At 39.8% G+C, this 20,151-nt stretch overlaps 1 protein-coding gene across 1 annotated transcript in view; it reads left to right on the forward strand.

Moving 5' to 3' along the window:
• ctnna1 (catenin alpha 1) overlaps positions 1-20,151 on the forward strand; it is a 124,977-nt gene that overhangs the window by 46,123 nt on the left and 58,703 nt on the right. The window lies entirely within an intron of this gene.

The following is a 20,151-nucleotide window of genomic DNA, read 5'->3' on the forward strand; positions in this document are numbered from 1 at the left end:
GCAAATAGATTGCAGTATACTTAAGGTACGATCTTGCCGGTAATGGTTGAAGTTACATAGAAAATAGGTGCAGGAGTAGGCCATTTGGCCCTTCGAGCCTTTCAATATGATCATGGCTGACATCCAACTCAGTATCCTGTACCAGCTTTCTCTCCATACCCCCTGATCCCTTTAGCCACAAGGGCCACATCTAACTCCCTCTTAAATATAGCCAATGAACTGGCCTCAACTACATTATGTGGCAGAGAATTCCAGAGATTCACCACTCTCTGTGTAAATTTTTTTTTTCTCATCTCAATCCTAAAAGATTTCCTCTTTATCCTTAAACTGTGACCCCTTGTTCTGGACTTCCCCAACATCGGGAACAATCTTCCTGCATCTAGCCTGTCCAACCCCTTAAGAATTTTGTGAGTTTCTATAAGATCCCCCCTCAATCTTCTAAATTCTAGCGAGTACAAGCCGAGTCTATCCAGTCTTTCTTCATTTGAAAGTCCTGACATCCCAGGAATCAGTCTGGTGAACCTTCTCTGTACACCCTCTATGGCAAGAATGTCCTTCCTCAGATTAGGAGACCAAAACTGTACGCAATACTCCAGGTGTGGTCTCACCAAGACCCTGTACAACTGCAGTAGAACCTCCCTGCTCCTATACTCAAATCCTTTTGCTATGAATGCTAACATACAATGACTGGTGTACCATGACACCCAGGTCTCGTTGCATCTCCCCTTTTCCTAATCAGCCACCATTCAGGTAAAAGTCTACTTTCCTGTTTTTGCCACCAAAGTGGATAACCTCACATTTATCCGCATTATACTGCATCTGCCATGCATTTGCCCACTCACCCAGCCTATCCAAGTCATCTTGCAGCCTCCTAGCATCCTCCTCACAGCTAACATTGCCCCCCAGCTTCGTGTCATCCGCAAACTTGGAGATGTTGCATTCAATTCCCTCGTCCAAATCATTAATATATATTGTAAATAGCTGGGGTCCCAGTACTGAGCCTTGCGGTACCCCACTAGTCACTGCCTGCCATTCTGAAAAGGACCCGTTAACTCCTACTCTTTGCTTCCTGTCTGCCAGCCGGTTCTCTATCCACATCAATACTGAACCCCCAATACCGTGTGCTTTAAGTTTGTATACTAATCTCTTATGTGGGACCTTGTCGAAAGCCTTCTGAAAGTCCAGATATCACACATCCACTGGTTCTCCCTTATCCACGCTACTAGTTACATCCTCGAAAAATTCTATAAGATTCGTCAGACATGATTTACCTTTCATAAATCCATGCTGACTTTGTCCAATGATTTCACCACTTTCCAAATGTGCTGCTATCCCATCTTTAATGACTCTAGCAGTTTCCCCACTACCGATGTTAGACTAACTGGTCTGTAATTAGCCGTTTTCTCTCTCCCTCCCTTTTTAAAAAGTGGGGTTACATTATCTACCCTCCAATCCTCAGGAACTACTCGAGAATCTAAAGAGTTTTGAAAAATTATCACTAATGCATCCACTATTTCTGGGGCTACTTCCTTAAGTACTCTGGGATGCAGCCTATCTGGCCCTGGGGATTTATCAGCCTTTAATCCATTCAATTTACCTAACACCACTTCCCGGCTAACCTGGATTTCACTGAGTTCCTCCATCTCATTTGACCCCCAGTCCCCTGCTATTTCCGGCAGATTAATTAAGTCTTCCTTAGTGAAGACAGAACCAAAGTAGTTATTCAATTTGTCTGCCATTTCCTTGTTCCCCATGATCAATTCACCTGTTTCTGACTGCAAGGGACCTACATTTGTTTTACCTAATCTTTTTCTCTTCACACATCTATAAAAACTTTTGCAGTCAGTTTTTATGTTCCCTGCCAGTTTTCTTTCATAGTCTATTTTCCCTTTCCTAATTAAGCCCTTTGTCCTCCTCTGCTGGACTCTGAATTTCTCCCAGTCCTCTGGTAGGCTGCTTTTTCTGGCTAATTTGAATGCTTCATCTTTTGTTTTGATACTATCCCTGATTTCCCTTGTTATCCACGGATGCACTACCTTCCCTGATTTATTATTTTGCCTAACTGGGATGAACAATTGTTGTAGTTCATCCATGCAGCCTTTAAATGCCTTCCATTGCATATCCACCGTCAACCCTTTAAGAATCAATTGCCAGTCTATCTTGGCCAGTTAAGTTAATACAACAGTTGTTCACCTTCTTCTTAAATGTTTAATTCTGAAACCTCATTGCCCTGCACAGTGACAATATTAGCTGTAACTATTATAACCCAAATAGTTCAAGAATTTCTTCATTCTATTCAATTTCTCAGATAACTAAAATGTGTTGAATTTGGATTTGACGATAATGAAAATCTTATTTCTATGCTGTTTATTGATTATTGCTTTAGTTGAAAGCCATAATGCTGTGAGATTTGATTTCTAGGTAAAAGTTACATTCAACATAAATAATTCAACACAATACTGTTAGATCGAGAATTTAATGATTTTTATCTTTATTGCAATGAATGTGCAGCAATATATGATAGTGTTAATGTGCTGCCCTTGTAAGTTGTGGATTTCCAGCGTCATCAGTAGCCTGCTGCACTATATCCTGTAGCTGTAGTTATGATTGGGTGGCCTACGAAGGACATCTATTGGAGCTCTGCCTGGAAAACGTTACTATCTCCACACGACTATTTCAAGGGCATGGATGAGTGCATTAGTAGCTTCTGGAGACAAATGATGTTTTATAGAGGAAAAAGCCCCATTCATGATGATGAGGAGGTTATGGGGTTACAGACTCAATATGGTGTTTTTAGATATCAGGTTTATGACACTTAATTCAATGTGACATTGCCTCAGGAGGTGATTGGGATTTCAGCTGCAAATGGCTTCTTAAAAAATAGCTTACTTTAAATAATCAAGTAACAATAAATTAATTGAATTTAGTTTGTGTGAAATAGCTGAAAATGATTTAATTTGGTTAGAGTTTTGCAGGAATTTTCACATTGCTTTCACTGCATGCCAAATCAGGCTGGTAATTTATTGAGGAGAACTAACATCTTGGGCCAAAGATAGACACAAAATGCTGGAGTAACTCCACCAGCAACAGAGATAGGCAGCATCTCTGGAGAGAAGGAATGGGTGACTTTTCGGGTCGAGACTCTAGACCAGTGGTTCTCAAATGGGGGTACGCGTACCCCTGGGGGTACGTGAAGGCACTCCAGGGGGTACGAGAGATTTTAAAATATAGGCCTACATATATGTAGGCCTATATTTTTGCGCTGGTTAGGGGGTACTTGGCTGAAAAAATATTTCACGGGGTACATCACTGAAAAAAGGTTGAGAACCACTGCTCTAGACCATGCTGTTTGAAAGTCTAGTCACTTCTCAACATTTAAATTGACATTGATAAAATTCCATTTGTCATTTTATGCTGCCCAAGAGACGGGATGGTTCAATCATTATTCACTATACTAGTTATGGTTGGCTTCAGTTACTACTTCCAAATACAGTATAGATAGCTTTTTAAGGAAGGGGTTTTGATAAATGAAATATTTCATGTTTGTGCAAAGGATTACCATATGCAATCAGGCTCTCTGCAGCTGGATTGGTTGACTGATCTAGGTCCATTTTAAATACTATCAAAGCAATGTCTTGTTTTATCAGAATGCTAAGATTAATTACTGTATGCTGTTGGCACATCGGAAATTGTTCTTGTGCTATGGCTAAGAATTGCTTAGTATTTGGCAGTAAATTCTTCCTGCCTAGTTATTGATGAATGGTGATGAATACTAGTGTGGTGCTGTTCAAAAGGGAACTACAGATGCTGGAATATCGAAGGTACACACAATTGCTGGGGAAACTCAGCGGGTGCAGCAGCATCTATGGAGCGAAGGAAATAGGCGACGTTTCGGGACGAAACCCTTCTTCAGACTGATGGGGGGTGGGGAAAGAAAGAAGGAAAAGGGGAGGAGGAGGAGGAGCCCGAGGGCGGGCGGATGGGAGGGTGGGAGGAGACAGCTAGAGGGTTAAGGAAGGGGAGGAGACAGCACGGGCTAGCCAAATTGGGAGAATTCAATGTTAATGCCATAAGGACGCAAGGACCCCAGACGGAATATGAGGTGCTGTTCCTCCAATTTCCGCTGTTGCTCACTCTGGCAATGGAGGAGACCCAGGACAGAGAGGTCGGATTGGGAATGGGAGTGTGGTGCTGTTGCCTTAGCACTTGACTTTTTAAACTTTCAAAACCCTTGGCTCCATTTCAATTGTACAATGAACATAGATTACTGTTCCCTCAAGTTAAGCAATTCTTGTTGACTGATGCATCTTTTGTGAAGTTATTAATGTTTGGGCTCAAAATTTGGGCAGATCTGGAGTACCTTCCAGACTGTGCTAAAGATTGTGACACGGCTGCAGATGCAGTAATCTATAGGAAAGGAAGGAGAGCAGCTTGGGGAATTCAGTGAGTTGTGCTTTATCTATGGAGGGAAATGGGCAGTCAACGTTTCTGGGCAAAAACCTTCATCTAGACTGCATTCGTGACCTAAAACGTCAGCTGTCCATTTCCTTCTACATCTGCTAAAGATTTCTACATACAAAATATTGAAAGTAGCGATGATCAAGTTGCAACTATATTGTTCACTCTGATTTAATAAATCCATGACTTGTTGACTAGTTTAATGTAGAGAATATTGTTTCTTTTGAGAAATATCAATTGGCCTTTTACAGTATTCGTATTTAATGGTATTTAAACGTGTTCCGATCATTGTTGGAGTACAAGATAACAAAACCAACACAAGGCTACAATAGATAAAGCTGGCCAAAGGGTTTATTTAAATAGTTGGCTTTGAGGAGGCATTAAATAGGACAAAGTGTTTTCTGGCAGTTACTGGTGGGACCTCCAAGAAATCAGAGCAGGAAAAATCATTCAATCCTGATTGAAAAGGTAAGTGACTTTTTTTCTTATTTTAATCAAGTTTTATACATTCCTAGTACTTAAAATATGTTCTTTGAATTTTTTAAATATTTAAATCCACTTGAATAAGTTTTAGTTCGTTTAAAAGCGGTGAGCTTTTAAAATGCCATGGTATCCCAGGGAGGTATCTCAGGAACGGTCACCTTAATCTTAAGGACCATTCCCAGTCTACTATGTAAGACAGAAGAGACAGCAAACCCTCCAGCTTATTCAGGACGCATGCCTCTGTCCTGAAAGAGTTAATTGTCTATTTCTTTGTTCATTATGAATTCTTTATTTAAGTTGCTAGCAATCCATGGTGCTTCAGAGACACGGGAGGAGTATAATTAGGTAGTCAGAGGTATTGTTGGATATTACGTGACCTCTGTTAGGCTCTGGAACCAAGGATGCTGGAAAATCGATGGTGTACCTTTATACATTTTAAAACCTAGTTTGGGGTATGCAGTGGCTTTGCAAATGTATACATTTTCATATTGTGAGTGTCGATCAGAATTCTGCAACATATTAAAGGAAACCTACAAATATAAACTGTTTTCGTTTGAACCGCAACTGGACGTTTGACACTCTCTAAATTGTAGCTTCCCACTCGAGTCAAAATATCCATTATAATCTCTAAATATATAATTATCATAAACTAAGAAATGCTTCGGGGTTTGGGAAGCCAATAATTTTAGTCCCAGGAATTCTCTCAGGTTATTAGAATCATTGCAACTGCTTCACCAAATGATCACCTATCTGTTAAAAAAATTGAGGGGCAAGTTTTTCCAAATGGGGTGGTGGTTATGTGGAACCAGCTGTCATAGGAGGTAATGGAGGCAGATATAATTACAATGTTTAAAAGGCTGGACTTCTCTATTTCCAAGGTTGATGGCTAGATCGTTAGATATATTTTTAGTTGAAGATAGATAAATATTTGAAAGATTGAGTAATTGAAGGTTACAGGGAACTGGCGCAGAAAAGTTGAAGCCAGCCTGTGATCAGCCATGATCATATTGAATTGACATGGCAACCTTTAGGGTTCTGGTTGCCTACTCCTGCCCCTGTTTTCCGGTGCATATGAACGTTTAAGTTTCCTCCTGAACATTTCAAAATACAAGTGAATGTCTTTTTATTAGGTTTATATTACTTGAGTTACTTTAATCTTGTGCACGTTATCATCCTTTCCTAAAATGTTTAATGTTTAAAAATAATGTTTTGTACTTCATGTCTGTGAATTCTGCCAGCATTTACTGCCTCTTCTCAAGGCAAGTTAGGGATAAGCAGTAAATATAAACCGTGCTAGTACTTGCAATTAGGAATTATTTTTGGTATATTTTAAATTCCAGACCTTAATGTATTCATTTTGTTACATTATTAATAGTGGATTCAGCTATAGCATGAGGATATTTTACATAGCATCTGATGTACCACTTAATTAACCAAATCAAAGTTTGTTTTAATTTCAACTGTTGTCAGCCATACTATTACATTTTCTAGTGCTCAGTTTACTTGGGGTACTCAAATTCTACCACCAGAGGATGCTAATGAGTTTTATAAATCCTTTAAGGCATGTTGATTAAATAACTAATTCATTTGTAAGTTTACTTGAGAATGAGCAATAGCTGGCAATAATAGACTGGCAAGTAATGGCAAGGCTGGCAAGTAATAGACTGCAATTTTTGAGGTGCTATTCTAGGATATTTACTATTATTATTTCATTTAAATTGTAAAAAGGAATATATTTTTTCAATATAAACTGGCCATGTTTTAAACTTTTAAAAACTTAAATGACTGAATAAAGATATGAGGAACATTTCCCATGCATCAGTGTGACAACTCTTTGAGTAAAAGACTGCATTGCAAACAAAGAAGAAAGAAAAAATATCTTGGTTTGCAAGTGTTATTCCTTTTTACAGATATTTGGGATAAGACTGCAGGGGGAAATTTTGGTCGTTTAAGTAGCAGCTACCTTGGTGACAGGGCATCGCAATATGCTTTGCAGTTAAATGCTTAAATGTCATGTTTAAATGCTATTCTAATAAGGCCACATCAGAAATACAATGGGTGAAGTGAAAACTTCCCCTTTTAATTTATACTTTAAGGTTAGAGAAGAATGATTCAGTAATGTCTTAGTGTCATGGTCATACAGCATGGCGACAGGCCCTATGGCCCAACTTGTCTTTGCCGACCAAGATGCCTCATTTAAGTTAGTCCCATTTGACCATGTTTGGCCCAAATCCCTCTAAACCGTTACTATTTATTGACCTGTCTTTTAAATATTATTATTGTACCTGCTGCAACTTCCTCAGGCAGCTCATTCATTATACCCACCAGTCTCTGTGGAAACATTTCCCGCTCGGATTCCTATTAACTCACCTCTCACCTCACATCATGCCCTTTAGATTTAGATTTCCCCTATCCTGGGAAAAAGAGTGTGCATTCACCCTCTCTATTTCTCTCATGAGTTTATGCACCTCTATAAGATCACATATTAGCATCCTGTGCTCCAAGGAATACATATCAAGCCTGCCCAACCTCTCCCTCTAAATCAGACTCTTGAGTCCTGGCAACACCCTTGTAAATCTTCTCGGCATTCTTTCCAGCATAATGGTGTCTTTCCTTTAGCAAGGTGACCAAGATTGAGCATAACACTCTTAATTGTGAGCTCGTCAACATTTGTACAACTGTAATATAACATCCCAACTTCTATACTCAATTTTCTGACTGATGGATTGGAGTGTGCCGAAAGCTGCCTTCACCACCCAATCTACCTGAGATGCCACTTTCAGCAAAGGGAATTTCATAAATTTAGAGGAAAATAATATGCAGTGTAACATCAAAATAGGGCTTTTGGAAACAAGCACACCGATGTGTCTTATAGTACTGCAATTTCATCATTGTGAAACTTCCTTCTAGGCTATTCACATTTGTATATTTTTCGGCCTCTCACCAAGTTTGTGGTCCTATGAAAATGATTTTTCAAAACTGTAGTTTTAGGTATTTTCATAAGAAAAGCTGATGCTGTGGAAAGACCTCTGTTTGAGGAACAACTAACAGAAATGTATTTCTATTCAGTAGATAAAGGGAGTTGATATTTTGATCAATGCTGGACATAAATTTCTGAATTTAGCCGTGAACAAAAGTATAATGGGTTTAATGCTAGGTCTGTCACCTTCCATTTTCCTGATGGATCAAAAACGTGTATCACCTTTCATGATCACAGGATAACTCGATGTTTCTCAGCTAAAGTGCTCTCTAACTTTACTTGGTAATGTGAATAGAACCATGATAGTGGCAAGGTCCAACAAACAAAAATGAGATATTCTGGAACAGAAATCAATCTTGTCAGCATTTTGCATTCGCACCACCTTTTGAAAGAGCTATTCTGTTTAGGTATATCCTACTTTTTAATCTTATATCTCCATTGTCTCCACAGAATCTGGTAAAGACTTTGTTCAATGATGCTCAAAAATGTGCCAAAATACCCCAACTGAGGCCTGACAGTGGTTTGCAATACTTCAGCATGACCTCCCTGTTTTTGTATTCAGTTCCGTCATTTACAAAGTGTAGACCTTTCCACCTGCCATCATCAAATATTTGTGAATACGCTACTCCTCGCGTCGCAATCCCCACCCCGATCAAAGAACTTAATTTATTTTTAGAGGCACGTTATTCAAAACCACATGCAGATTTTAAGTGTGGCCTAGCCAGTAATTTACCTTTTCAATAAATCTTTGATTGAAATGTTATTGTCAAGCTCATATTGTGCACGTGTTAACCCTGGCCAAATTGGAGAGGCTAGGACTTTAAAATGGGGTAAAAGCTTCAGGGCTGCTGGGAGATTTGGTCGATTTGGAATTGCTCTCTGCAGAACTGGGACAAGCTGCGGAGTGGTGCCAGTGTGTCTGGAGCCTAGATACAAGTTGCAAGAAAATAATAAGAACATCTGCAGATCCTGCATCTGAAGAAGGGTTTCGGCCCGAAACATTGCCTATTTCCTTCGCTCCATAGATGCTGCTGCACCCGCTGAGTTTCTCCAGCATTTTTGTGTACCTGCAGACCCTGTCAGTTAGGTACAAAATGCATAGAATAGATTGGATGGCTGCAAACCAGACATACACCTTGTAAATAATTGTAAATAATTTTGCCGAGTTCTACTTTGCCGAGTGTTGATTGGATGAGGTATTGAGCCTTGTCTGGGTTTCTTGCAGATCAGGGTAAATGTTTCTAAGTTGGCTTCCTTGAGAAGTCTTATTTGAATACAATGTATTGAACTGCTGTATTATTGGGTTAGGGAAATGTCTGTTATGTATGGGGTTAATCGATATCTGTAATTGGATTATTAAGAACCACCTTGTGGTTCGGCCCCTTGAGGTCCCGGGACATATAAAAGTCCGCTGCCACGAGGCCCAGCGTCGATCTTCTGGGAGAGTGCTTGGGACTGCGTTACTTTTGGAGTGTCTGTTTGAGCGAGGCCTAGAGAGCTTGATCAGGCAGATACGAGGATCAAACCTATGGTGCGATAGGTACAGTAGTTGAACTGTACTTGCGTTTTGTCAAAATAAAGATTAGTTGTTCAGTGTTTTTGATTGAAACTAGACTAGAGGAAGCTTAGAACAAGCAATTTACACATATGTAGGTTTTTAGCTCCTTTTATGTGTTTGAATTTTTTTTTCTAGTGCTTTATTTTTAATGACTCGAGATGAGATATTTTAGTTGTGCAAACTTGATGACTGGTGTACTGAAAAATGCAATCATGGGCCTTAATTGGGCATAGAGACGTGTAATAAACTAAGAACACCACCTCAATTGCTTTGGTATCCAATATTATATTAATTAGATGTGTCCTTGTGAAAGTAATTATATTTAAAATTAGTACAGGTGCACAACCTTTTATCCGAAAGCCTTGGGACCAGACACTTTTCGTAATTCAGAATTTGTCGGTCTTCGGAATGAAAATTTTTTAGCGTAGATTTTAATGGCTGGCTCAGTGGTAGAGTGCTCGGCTCATATCCGCAAGGTCGCGAGTTTGCGCCTTGATCCCGGCAGTTACTCGATCGCGAGTTTGAGTCTTCAATGTCGTTTTTTCTTGCAGAATAAATGTTTGTATGAAATACAGTGTAGGAGAAGTGTACTGACTGTGTGGGCAGAACTTTGGAAGTGATTGCCCATCAGTCTAAAAAGCCGCTGTGTCTCCCTGTCCCTGGGATAGCAGGGGGCGATCAAACAGCACAATACCCCCCTCCCCCTCCAACTCCAGAGGAATCCGCTCCCCGATGGGCCGCTACCAAAGATCATAGAGGAGCTCCTCTATGATCTTTGGCCGCTACAGCGACAAGTGGCAGTTCGCCCACAGCCCGAGCTGCGCCCCCTCATCCGCCACCCCAAGAACAAGACGTACCTTGCACACCATCAGCTTCTGCCCCTACGTGTTCCTCTGGAGTTGGAGCGGGGCTGGGCTGGAGTTGCTGCTGGCTGTGGGTCTCTGGGATCTCCGTGCTTGCAGTGGGCCTGGGGGTTGGTGGGAGCTGTGGACCTACGGACCTACCTCCGTGGAGCTAGCCAGCTTCGGAGCGTGGAGAGTTGCGGGGGCGAGCTGCTGCGACCCGACTCCGGTGGATGGTGACACCGGGAGCTCGCGGGTCTCCGGTGGGAGACCGCTTTGCGGGGCACCGGCAGCGGCGACTTCTCCCGCCCGAATTACGGGGTTGAGAGCAAACATCATAGAGGTTGAGAGTGACCTGGAGGGGGGCCTTACAACGCCCGGCGCGGCTGTAAATTGCCGCGGACTTGCTAGCGCCCGCCGGGGGCTCCAACATCAAGGCCGGGGCAGGGCCCTACATCTCCCGGCGTGGCTTTGAGTGGCTGCTCCCCGATGGGCCCCTACGACGCCCCGAGCTGCGCCCCGTCATCCGCAACCCAGGTTCCTCTGTAGTTGGAGTGGGGCTGGGCTGGGCTGCTGTTGGCTGTGGGTCTCTGGGATCTCCGTGCTTGCGGTGGGCCTGGTGGTCGGTGTCCAATTGGTCCTGACACGGTCCTGCGAAATCGCCGACGTGAAGACAGTGCAAAGCCCCCGCGCCGGTGCAATGGGCGGGGAGCTGGAGAGGGGAGGGAAGGGGTCACACACATGGCCGGGAAGCAGAGGGGTGTAGGTGGGGTGATACTGAAGGGAGCGACAATCTGCTGCTGCCTGCCCCGCTGAGTTAAAAAGTTCCCACGCAAGACTCACGAAACACTGTATATCGTGAGTCTACCGTGGGAACTTTTTAATTCAGCGGGCAGGCAGCAGCATATTGTCAATTATTAACCCTCCCGCGCAATATACCCTCATCTTCTCTTTTATGAATGGGGATTTAGTTCCCCTTTCTTCGAGGACCGACCGGAGGTTCCGCTGTCACCTCTGCGGGCCGCCCTCGGTGAACGTTTTCAAGGACCTTTCTTCAAGGACCGAAAAAATGGCCGCTATTCGGAGGTTTTCGTTATTTGGATCTTCGGATAAAAGGTTGTGCACCTGTACCAGAAGTTAAACCTGCCATGAACCTGCACCACTCCTCTCTCCACCTAGGTGGCACTCACGGATAAACTAAGAGTGCTATTGTTTGGGATGGTCTCTCAAAGTAAAATGCTATTTTTCTCCAGTGTAGTTTTATAATGATTTATTATATGTGCATTTTATTATTTCAGAGGACATATCTGTGCATGTTTTATTTTTTTCAGCCTTTTCAATGGTGGTTATAACTTTTCACATGTTGAGCATTCCTAGGACGAGCAGTAATCTGGTTTAACATAGCTTATTTTAAAAAGAAATATTAATTGATGAAGATACTCGATTGCAGTAAATTATTCACGGTGTATAATCTTATATACTTGGCATGATATTGCAGTTTCAAAAACAAATTTCGAATTGCAGACAAATATGGTGAGCATTTTATATTGAAGATGAATTTTGGATGTCTTACGGTAAGGTGAATACATGATGATGCCAGCTTTTATTTTCATTAATATTTCAATCATTTTCTCTTCTGATAGCACTGCGACTGTATATTGCTAATAAATTATGTTTGTAATATTAGAAACCATTTTGATGGATACCAGTTTGTCATTTAATAGTAATGCTTCAAATTAATTGATTAATTGGTAACTGATTTAATTTTGTAAGGAGGTTATATGTGTTAAATAGAAAACGGCTTTACTTATAAGATTTGTGGGGTTTTTTAAATGGGCAGTAGTACAATAAGTGTAGGGAGGAACTGCAGATGCTGGTTGAAACCAAAGACAGACACCAAAGGCTGGAGGACAGGCAGCATCTCTGGAGAAAAGAGAATAAGTGCATTTTGGGTCAAGCCCCTTCTTCATACTGAGAGTCGGGGAACGTCACCTATTTATTTTCTCCAGAGATGCTGCCTGAAGCGCTGAATCACTCCAGCCTTTTATGTCTGTCTTCGTTAGTACAATGACTTTTGTGAGTAGAGTGGCAAATATCAATTTTGTGACGATGCTATATAAATAGGCACTGTAGCAATTTCACCTATACAGTTGGAGCTTTTAGAAATGGTCCAAATTAAAAAGGTGGAAAAGATGGAGAGTGAGAATAAATGAACATAGAGTGCCCTCCATAATGTTGGGGACAAAGACCCATCATTTATTTATTTGCCTTTGTACTCCACAATTTGAGATTTGTAATATAAAAAAATCACATGTGGTTAAAGTGCACATTGTCAGATTTTATTAAAGGGGATTTTCATACATTTTGGTCTCACCATGTAGAAATTACAACTGTGTTTATACATAGTTCTCCCCCCCCCCCCCCCCCCCCCCCCCCCCCCATTTCACGGCACCATAATGATTGGGACACATGGCTTCACAGGTGTTTGTAATTGCTAAGGTGTGTTTAAATGCCGCCTTAATGCAAGTATAAGTGAGCTATCAGTACATTGTCTTTCCTCCAGTCTTTCCATCACCTTTGGAAACTTTTATTGCTGTTTATCAACATGAGGACCAAAGTTGTGTCAATGAAAGTCAAAGAAGCCATTATGAAACTGAGAAACAAGAATAAAACTCTTATACCTTAGGCTCACCAAAATCAACTGTTTGGAACATCATTAAGAAGAAAGAGAGCACTGGTGAGCTTACTAAGCACAAAGGGACCGTCGGGCCACAGCTGATGACAGAAGAATTCTCTCTATAATAAAGAAAAATCCCCAAACACCTGGACGACAGATCAGAAACACTCTTCAAGGGTCAGGTGTGGATTTGACAATGACCACTGTCCGCAGAAGACTTCAAGAACATAAATACAGAGGCAATATTGCAAGATGGAAACCACTGGTTAACCACTAAAATCGGATGGCCTGGTTACAGTTTGCCAAGTACTTGAAAGAGCAACCACAGTTCTGGAAAAAGGAGGTCTTGTGGACAGATGAGACGAAGATTAAGTTATATCAGAGTGATGGCAAGAGTGAAGTATGGAGGAGAGAAGGAACTGCCCAAGATCCAAAGCATCTGTGAAACACGGTGGTGGGCGTGTTATGACCTGGGCATGTATGGCTGCTGAAGGTACTGGCTCACTTATATTAATTGATGATACAACTGCTGCTGGTAGTAGCATAATGAATTCTGAAGTGTATAGACACATCCTATCTGCTCAAGTTTGAACAAATGCCTCAAAACTCATTGGCCGGCGGTTCATTCTACAGCAAGACAATGATCCCAAACACTGCTAAAGCAACAAAGGAGTTTTTCAAAGTTAAAAATTGCCAATGTTTGAGTGGCCGTCAATCATCCGATCTGAACCCAATTGAGCACGTCTTTTATATGCTGAAGAGAAAACTGAAAGGGAATAGCCCCTAAAACAAGCATAAGCTAAAGATGGCTGTAATACAGGCCTGGCAGAGCATCACCAGAGAAGACATCCAGCAACTGGCGATGTCCATGAATCGCAGACGTCAAACAGTCATTGCATGCAAAGGATATGCAATAAAATACTAAACATGACTACTTTCATTTACATGACTTTGCTGTGTCCCAAACATTATGGTGCCCTGAAATGGGAGGACTACGTATAAATACCGCTGTAATTTTTACATGGTGAAACCAAAATGTATAAAAATGGCCTTTATTACAATCTGACAATGTGCACTTTAACCATATGTGATTTTTTTTCTATTACAAATCTCAAATTGTGGAGTACAGAGCCAAATAAATAAATGATGGGTCTTTGTCCCAAACATTATGGAGGGCCCTGTATAAAGCAAAAAACTGGTTGATATTCTTATTTAAAAAAAAAAAAAACTTTGCTCCTTGGAGAATAAGGTTGGGGAATTAATACTTTACAATCCAAAGGATACTAGATAATTAAGAGAGCAAAGAACTTAATGGTGGCGTTGAGACCAAGATCTTATCAGACAACATGATTTGAATGGTAGACTATTTAAGGGGCCAACTGTCTCACTGCTCCTCCTTTTGTTCTCGTCATTTTATTATATAATGAAATGTTGCTCCATTTTCTCACTCCCTTTAATCCAGTTTTGTGATCGGGTGCATTATTTGAACTTTGTCTTTTGGGGCTGGCTTTAGAAAGTTAAATGAATGGGCTGGGCACTGATCAACACCCCCAGGCATCTTTTGAAGCCTTACATTTTCTCCTGGGCTTCATGCTTGGGACAATATCCTTAATTGTTACTTGATAACATTGTCAGAGCCCGTCCCTTTGCATAGTATGCAGTGATTCAAGAACATTTTCTCTGTGCTATAAATGTGCTATAATTATGATTTCAGAATAATTCCATCAAAATTGTAACGTAAAAGATGATGTAAGTTTTGCTAGGTATGTTCAAATAATACCAAAAATTAGGAACTTCTGTTATAAAGAAGGATCAATGAAGCTGGAATCGGCCTCCTTGTGGCAGGGGAAGTTATGGGAAAATGTTAATTGTGACATTCAAAATTGAGACATTGGGAGATGGGAAAAAATATATATCTATCCCTGGGGGACCAGTAACACTAGGATAAGGATTAATCATAAATTTGTTTTCACTCCGATGCTATTTGTTTCCAAATGAGTTTTCTCAGACAGTGGTTAAATATACACAAAGCAATTTGGTACAATTTTATTTTTCAATCCAAAAACTTTTTTCAAATGTCAAAATTCACTAGAGCTTATTGAATGTCAATGTTTTGACTTAATTACCTATAAGCTGAGTTGGTAGATGGAACATCTGTTGCTTATTGTTTTATTTTGAACTAATTTCTGCCACCATTATATTTTTAAAATCTTGTATTTGGGAATTGATGTTCTAGTTGTGTAGAGGTATTTCAGTGGCTTTGTCCAAGATGAGCCACGGTAGTTTAGTATTCAAGTTAAATATGCTCAGAAAACATGTTGAAACTTAATGAATTTTTTAATCAATTTCCAGGGCCTGCCCTGGAAACTGCCCTGCTGACTTGTCACACCCATTATATAAATATATATATTTTATGCCAGTTAAGCTGCTATATATCTGCAAACTAGTAGGAGCTTGTAAATCAAAGCAGCTCCCATCATAAATGTGGAGATGCAAATTTATAATGGAAAACCTGGTGGTATGTCCAAAAAAATGATATGCTAAAATAAATGCTGTGCAAAGAAATAACTTTCCTGAATAGAATTTTCAAAGAATTATTATGTTCCTTTCATGAAAAAATGCTCCCATTATTAAAATCCATTATTTGAATGATAATACTGTTTTTCAAACTTTTTAATAATTCAAGCCAGATGTACTTCTGCATACCTGTCCGTATATCTCCTCCCTTGGTTTTGTCCAGGGACCCCCACAGTAGTTTCAGGTGAGGCAAAGGTTCACTTTCACGGCCTCCAACCTCTGCATTTCGTTGTCTCTGTACTGTACACTGACAATGACAATTAAAGTTGAATCTGAATCTCAGCTACTGTATCCGCTATTCTAGGTGTGGACTCCAATATATCGGCGAGACCAAGCGCAGACTGGGCAATCATTTTGCTGAACACCTTTGCTCAGTCCACCTTGGCCTACGCGATCCCCTGGTTGCAAAACACTTTAACTCTCCTTCCCATTCCCATAGTGACCTTTCCGTCCTGGGCCTCCTCCACTGTCGGAGTGAGGTCAAATGCAAATTGGAGGAACAGCACTACATAGCTTGAGCAGCTTACAACCCAGCGATATGAATATTGATTTCACTAACTGCAAGTAACCCTTGCATCCCTTGGATCCATTCCAGCATCTGCAGTTCCTTCTTAAAACTTGCATCCCTTCTCTCTCCATTCCGAGTTGTCGTACTAGTTACACTGTCATCCTGCTGAGTTTCGCTGTTTGTTTCTCTAATTATCGCCTTCACATTCAACAATGGACCATTGTGGGCTCCACCTTTCCTTGATCACCGTTGCTGGCTTTGATTTATCCTTTTGCATACTGTCCATTCATTTTTCCTATGTACCTTTTCACATCCCTCGTTTCGCTCTCCTCTCAGAGGAGAGCGAAGAAGGGTCTTGACCCAAAACGTCTGAAGAAGGGTCTTGACCCAAAACATCATCTATTCCTTTTCTCCTGAGATGTTGCCTGACCCAATGAGTTACTCCAGCTTCTTGTGTCTCTGTTTGCTATAAACCAGCAGCTGCAGTTCCTTCCTACACACATCTCTCTACAATTCAGAATGATGAAACTGCTATCCGACTTGTCTGGGCTTGTATTTCAGATAATTATTGCCTCAGACCAGGTTTGTGGACCTACCATGGATCTGCTGCTAGCTGAAGTCCTTCAGTTTTTATGACAGTCCAAGAAAATCTCTTTACCTGAAAGAATGTTATTCCTTCTGATAATAGATAGGGTATTTACATCCCGGTTGCTTGTATAATTAGAGCAATAGTTGGAAGTGGGTGGATCACCAATTGGGAAGATTGAAGATGGTTCCAGCGATTTGCTTGTTTAAATCAGCAGCAGCTTCCTTTGTGCTGTTGTTAACCTATCTTTTCAGAAACCTATTGTGAATATCTGAATGGTCCTAAATTACTCAAAAGCACTAATGGGCCTGTCCCAATAAGGTGATTTTTTCCAGCGACTATCATAGTTGTAGGAGGTCTCTGAAAAACCGGCGACTGGACTCCGTAAGTGGGACAGGGGCATAAAGATGGTAAATTCTCTTAATTCTGTTTATGCTCCTTGAAACTAATTTTTCACTTTCAGAAATATAACTGTTATTCAAAGGGTAAATTATTTTAAAAAATTGTGATCTTTAATTTGCAATCCAAAGATTTCACTTATCCCTGAATTGTGGGCATTTTTTTCTGAGCTAACTTTCTTTCACATTTTTTGATTTATGCACCAAATTACACTTTTTTGTATGCCCATTAATTTTGCTTGATTATATTCTCTTGAAGCTTCTGCAGTTTTCCCTTGCACTGGCATATTGTGAAAGATAAATTCCTACCCCACTATCTTAGATGGTACATTAATCTGTTATTGTCCATTTGCCTGATGTATTTGGATATGAAGGTTTCAGCAATGGGTTTTTAAATTTCAAAAAGCAGGATATGTCACCAAATTTGTATAATTTGTCCTGTCCCTTTTTCACAATCCAATTTCCTCGATCATTTTCTTGAAGATAGTCATGTTGCATATTGCTCAATTGATCCTGTTACTGATGTTTAGGAAAGAACTGCAGGTGCTGGTTCAAATCGAAGGTAGACAATGCTGGAGTAACTCAGCGGGACAGGCAGCATCTCTGGGTGATGTTTTGGGTCGAGACCCTTCTTCAGACCTGTCCCGCTGAGTTACTCCAGCATTTTGTGTCTACATTCTATTGCTGATGTTCCTTGACAGATGGCATGGGTCTCTGCTAGCTTTCCTCATTCATTGTCCATATACAAACTTCCAGTAGAGGTCACTGAACAACAGTCATGCTTTACAATGTTAACCATTTTTATTTGCCATTTCTAGCCTGAGGCTACATGAATCTGTCTGCAGTGTCCCCACCAACTCCCCTGATGAGATTAGTACCTCAAGACAGATCAGTAATTAACTCCACTGTCTTTCGTTTTTTTTTTTTGTCTTGTCTTAGACGATCTAAAATGTAGGTTTTAATTTTAAAATACCAGCTAAAAATGAATACTACAATTTAAAAGCTTTATCAAAGCCTTTCCATTATGGATTTTAAATCTTGTAAACCATCAGCAAAAATGACAGGTTATTTATTTTGAGTTTACCATTGAGCATCTTAACTAGTCAAATATTGTTTTCTCCAGAAGAATTAAGAGGAGGAAATTGTGCTTCTTGGAGTCTATCACCAGCAATTTTTTAAAAAAGCTTTCTGGATTTTAAATTGTGCTGTAATTAAGAAAATTGTAGCCCCATGCTAAGATTGGGTGAAAATTAAGGTAAAATTAGTCATGTAATTTTTGAAGGTCACATTTGCCAAATGCACATGGGATTTCAGTGCTCTTTGACTTGTGACTAATACAAAAAATTAAACTGAAGGCTGGTAAAAAAAAATGTCTGCTTGTCATTAAGTATTCTTAAATCTGATTCTTCAGAACTGTGCGTAGGGTAATATTCCCTGTATGCATACATTAATACGTGTTAGAAGTACAAATCTATATTGTCCAGTGAGCAATTCTTTTCCCAATTTTTGTGACACATTTCAGTGAACCATCTGATTATGTGCTAATGTGCAAGTACTTACTGAGTGTGTTTTAATCATTTATGTCATGGCTGTATTTGGGTTAATTAAAAAAATATTTACATTTGTGAAGATTTGAGGTGTTGAGAGGAAAAAATCATGGTAAAATTCAAGGGAAAATCTTGCCTAATCAAAGCTTAATTTTGGGTGGTTCTGAAGAACTAATTTGCTTTCTAACCCTTGTTCCTATCCTAGTATTTTCAATCTTTTTGTTGGTGTCTACTCATCCTTGCTTTCTACCTGACCACTACATTATTTGCTCATACTTTGACGACACTCCTTCCAGCTCCTGTTCTATGTTCTTGTGGTAGAATGATTGCATGAGTGATTGGAGGACAATAGGTAACATGTGATAGACAAGTAGAATAAGAACATAATGTCGAAGGATGAAGCAGTACAGATTATAACTGATTAATGAGTCGATCTAGACTAATGCAGATATTCAAAATAGGTTTTAAAATGGAAAATGATTTCCATTGGGAACCATGCCCATTGGTATTGTGAAATTTATTTTGGGAGCGAGATTTTAATAGACCAGAGATTAAAAAGATGAGTTTAATATCTTCACTGTATTCTCCCCATGTACTGATCTGCTGCCCCTTTGCTTTAAATGATGTGCAAATTACACATCTTAATCCAAAGTACACTAGTCTGGCTTTATTTATTGAAAATATAGTAGCTAATTTTATTTTCAAGCTATTTGGTAAAAAGGGGGCAGTATGGTTCTATCAAAATCGATGTTACTTTGAATTGTGAATTCTCTAGATAATTACTTGTGGATCTTTCTTGTAATGCACCAGCATTTATCCTGTTTTTCTGGTACTACTGATTTCTGCATTCTAACTGCCTCTTGCTCATATTTTAACTATACTTATACTATATTAAGTTTATCCTCTCTCATTCTTGTGATTTTACTATATTACCTTCTCGCCTACCTAAAATAGCACAATTAGAAATTCCAGGTAATTCCCACATACTTCCATTCCTTCGTTGGTATATGGCATTTTAAATTAATATGTTTAATAGCAATTTAAAAAATATGATTATCGGGCATGATATTTATGTAACATGTTAATTGTTAAACCAGCAAAAGCATCGCCTCTTTCAGAAAACCTGTTTTTAAATCTCAAAATCAAGACAACTTGCCATTAATTCTAATTTCCACCTTGAATAACAGTATGGGCACAACATCAAATTGAGCCTGATATTTTAACATATACCAGCTGGTTTATTTAAAGGTCTTATTAATTTTTTTGAAGGTTGATTGCTGACAACGATGAAAGAAGACACAATTGTTAACACCTGTCTATCTTAAAGAGGCTTAAGAAGTTTAAATTTTTTTTTTAACTTGCCATAACCATCTGTGTGAAAACTATTTGTAATTTCTGCCACAATCGGGTGAAATACCAGTTAGAAAAATAAATAACTAGAACGGCCACTTCTAAATCCAGACTGAAATACAGACCGGTCACAATTCTATTTTACTGGTTGCTGATATGTTAACTGTCCCAATTGCAGTTTATGCCT

Source organism: Amblyraja radiata, chromosome 11 (assembly GCF_010909765.2).
Source record: "Amblyraja radiata isolate CabotCenter1 chromosome 11, sAmbRad1.1.pri, whole genome shotgun sequence".
Lineage (NCBI taxonomy): Eukaryota > Metazoa > Chordata > Chondrichthyes > Rajiformes > Rajidae > Amblyraja > Amblyraja radiata.